General features: G+C 54.2%; 1 long non-coding RNA gene across 1 annotated transcript in view; it reads right to left on the bottom strand.

Moving 5' to 3' along the window:
* Positions 1–457: 457 nt before the first annotated feature.
* The window catches only part of LOC115290429, a 7599-nt gene continuing 3984 nt past the window's right edge, over positions 458–4072 (bottom strand). Inside the window, exons 2-3 of the long non-coding RNA XR_003908078.1 lie at positions 1638–1806; positions 458–839 (exon numbers count right to left, since the gene is read on the bottom strand). This is a non-coding gene — a long non-coding RNA (uncharacterized LOC115290429). The remainder of the gene's footprint in view (positions 840–1637; positions 1807–4072) is intronic.

Genomic DNA, 4072 nt, shown 5'->3' with positions numbered 1-4072 from the left:
TCCAAAAGCAAGTCCAACCCTGAAATTATTGTGGGGAAAATAAACGGTGCGGAACAGCCCAGGCGTGTCACAGCGCTCCACGCCGAACAGCCCAGATCGGTGTCTCGTCTCTACGTGGACTCGGGTGGCTTCCCATCCCTCTGACGGGCAATTTAGCTCAGAGACCGTCAACCATGCCTCCTCTTGTGGCGCCTGGCCTCTCGCACGCTTTAACAGAGCTGATTTTATTCCCGAAGATGGTAGGAAATGAATCCCACAGGCCTGGCTCTCTCTAAAGCCTAGAGATTCAAGCAAACCTTTGGAAAATGCCAGCAGTCTCCACATGCGGGGTCCAGACTTAGAGCCCTTAAATGCCCAGATGCTGGCCAGGTGGTGGGGAAAGGAGTTCCCCTGGGCCCCTTCCTACCTTCTGGGCTTTCTTGTTCAACCCTGGTCCTCCATAAAACCCCACCTGCAGACCCTTCCCTGGGACCTCCACCCCTGCCCCGTGAGGAGAGGTCTCCAGCAGGTGGCGGCCCTGCCCCACCGACTGCCAGGAAGACAGGCACACTTCTGAATGGGAGGGGGGCCGACTTCTTGAGAAACAGACAGTAACTCATCTAAGAACATGGCCCAGGAATGACACGCTTTGCACATGAAGCGGTCAGCACAGAGACGTGGTGGACGTGTGTGTGGGGCGAGAGCACCGGGGCTGTGGCGTGGCTAGCGGACCCGGGGGGCCCCCGGAGACGCGAGGGAGGGAGTCGTGGGGTAGGGGACGCGCACAATGTTGCTCAGCGGCCTGACCTCTTGCAACAGCCACCGCTTCACTCCAGTCGCCAGCGGGTACGTACAGAACACTGAAAAAATAAAAGCGCTTCTCTTAATTGATTTTTTAAAAAACCAAAAGCATAGTATCCTCTCCTCGGATAGCTCATAAGGCTTCTGTGGCAGAAGCTGAGTTAAAACTTCAGAAGAATTAGAGCCCCGGCCACTCCAGCAAATCTCTGAGGGGGGTCTGGGGACCCACCAGCCACTTGTGTCAGCTCCTGTTCTGCCTGTTCACCAGGCAGGGCTCACCCCGAGCTGGGACTGTCCCCTCCTCCGCACCCAAAGGAAGAAGCACAAATCAGAAGGCCACGGAATCTACTGCCCGGGCTTGCAGAGAAATCGGCAAAATGTGGGCCACTGTAGCCCGTGCTCAGGGAGCCTGGTATCCTCTGTTTTATTTTCCCGATAAAATAGCATCTTTTTGATAATACGTTAAGGTTTAATTCTGCACGTCTTAAAGAATGTTTTCTTTTTTAAATGTCCTGTGGCACAGAGGTGCAGATCCGATTTTCAGGACTTTCTCCTTTTGTATTTTTGTGAACAAGTGCACATGAACTTGGATGGAAAATAACACTCTGTGTGTACGACTTGTGTGCGTGTGCATGTGTGCAAAGAGTATGATAAAGCCTTTACACACATTGACGCATTCATGGCCTACACAAGTCTTGGGGTGGGATTCTCATGCATCCACACAGGGGAGGGGCCCGGGTATCCGGCAGGTTATAACCAGAGGACTTCAGGGCCTGTCGTGACCTCACCAGCCCCGTCATCCCTGGGCCAGACCTCACCACACCCCCTCCGCACCTGAGAGAAAGAGCCAGGACTACCTTCCTAAGGTCTCCTTCCCCATTCAGTTCAGGCCTGGAGTCTGGCCAAGGACAGATCCTATGTGAGGGGACGAGAGGCCTCCGTCTCGGGGGCGTTGCCGGTGGATATGCCTGCGGCTGTGGCTCCTCCCCGCACGGCCTCGTTCTGTGGACCCTTCCCCTAGGGACGCTGATGATAAAAGAGCTGCAGTTAGAACCCTAGAAATGCACACGTGCGGGGTCAGGCAGGGAAGAGACACAGGCAGGGGAAGGAAGTGAGGAAGGAGGTCACCGGGCCAGGCGTCCAGGCCCTGACTCAAAGGCAGACCTGCTCCGTCGGTCGAAGAGCTGTGCGCACACGCAGCCAGCCCTGTCCACCAGCTAACACACGTCAGAGCAGAGTCAAGCCCCGTGGCCCCAGACTCTCACAAGCAGGTGCTTCTTGGCCTCCAGGAACGTGCCCGTCTCTAGAAGCGACAGCTGGGGTCACTAGCTGGAAAATCAGGGTGGATGGGACTGGCGTGTGCATGGGAAAATCCATTTGCCAAAAGGACCATAAAGGAAACGGGAGCCAGGTCTCGGGGTCTCTGACATGTCTGGGAACCAGGTTTCCGACCTGAGGATGGGCTGCGGAAAGGTCTGAAGGCTTGCCTGGACCCGGCACCCCTGAGGAGGCAGGACTGCAGTGCCGGCCACTAACGCCGGGCGTGGCATCTGTGGGAGACGGGCCGGAGCATCGTGCTGCGGCCCAGCCGCCCGGCTGGGTGCCCCGGGAAGGCGCAGTCATTCCTGAGCCCCTGAGCGTGAGTGCCGGGCGCTTGTACGTTCTTCTCTCTTCGTACTTTCACGTCTGTAATAATGTGAGCCTTGCCCCTGTAGAAAGGGCTTCGGGAGCCATTTCTTACCCTCAGCGGATGCGTCACCAGGTACTGGCTCCCAGACCCGTAGATTCCTGCCCATTCTTCCCGCAGCCCCTACGACGGCAGGGGGGAGTCTGTGCTGACGGGCCACACCTGCCTCCCGGAGGTGGTGCCAACAGGGACTCCATCTCTGCCATCGTGAGAAGGTAGCCTGACTGCAACAGTCCCACTGAAAGCATCCCAGAAGGGGGTAACACGCCTTTACGGACTCCGTGGACCGAGGGCCTGAGTCCAGGTGAGTATCTGTCCGTCCGTCTGCCGGATACCCCTGCTTGCTGCTGTGAGTGTGCACCCGCAGTCTTGTCTGCCTTCATTTCTCAGGTTTGTGCTCCCCCTTCACTTGTATCTGACCTTATTACATAACGACAGTGTATTTTTATTAATTTGAGCTTGGTCTTTGTTCCCTATTCTTAATTTAAATTTATGATGACTAGAACACTTAATTTGCTTTATAAAAAGCAAACAAAAGGAAGTAGCTTTTTATTACAAGCACTAAATGATTTTTCCTGCAGCGCTCTCAGTAGGCAAGGTCCCTCGTCTCTGACACGCAGCCCATGACGAGACGATCTGGCTCCCGTCACCTCTGTGTCTGCACCACCTGACCAAGGGTGACTTTCCTGAGTGGCACCTGCTGGCCACACCCCAGGGCCTTGGGTCTTCTAGCAACGGGGAGAACCGTGTCCTGGTCCAGGTAACTCGTGGGAGCACAGATGACTGGGGTTTCTAAAGAAAGTAGGAGACCCAGAGAATCCTGGCTTCTGATACTGCTGTCCTGTAAAACCTCCAAGCTCTGTGTGCAAAACCAGCCATCGTGTCTGGTGGCACTAAACACACACACACACACACACACACACATACACACACACACACACCGATTCAATGGGATACCCTGAGGCCACTGGGAGATTAGGAATCAGTAGATTTCCTACTGATTCTACGTCTTCCAAGAACCTCATCACAAAAGAACTCACAGACGAAAATCCACAAAGCAGTCACGTGGTAACAGTTGCTCGGGTATGTGGCCTTGATTAACAATTTATCATCATGTTTTCAAATGGGATACTCACTCCAAAACCCAGCCATTGGTATTCCCCCGGGGAAGGGGGCAGGACCACATTACCTCACATCATGGTTTACTTTAGCAGGACACGACAAAACCCTCAAACCGTAGTAGAAGGTAAGAGGACCAGGGCACCTGGGGGCTCAGTCCACTGAGCATCTGACTTCAGCTCAGGTCACAATCTCATGGTTCATGGGTTCGAGCCCTGCATCAGGCACTGTGCTGATAGCCCGGAGCCTGGAGCCTGCTTTGGATTCTATGTTTCCCTCTCTCTCTGCCCCCTCCCCTGCTCATGATGTCTCTCTCTGTCTTTCAAAGATAAATGAATGTTGAACTCACCAAACTTCACACTCACAAAACAAATAATCCAGTGAAGAAATGGGCAGAATACATAAACAGACACTTCTCCAAAGAGGACATCCAGATGGCCTACAGACACATAAAACGATGCTCAACATCACTCATCATCAGGGAAA

The sequence above is a fragment of the Suricata suricatta genome, chromosome 4, assembly GCF_006229205.1.
Source record: "Suricata suricatta isolate VVHF042 chromosome 4, meerkat_22Aug2017_6uvM2_HiC, whole genome shotgun sequence".
Lineage (NCBI taxonomy): Eukaryota > Metazoa > Chordata > Mammalia > Carnivora > Herpestidae > Suricata > Suricata suricatta.
The sequence above is the reverse complement of the archived record's forward strand: the minus strand, read 5'-3'. Positions and strand labels throughout refer to the sequence as shown.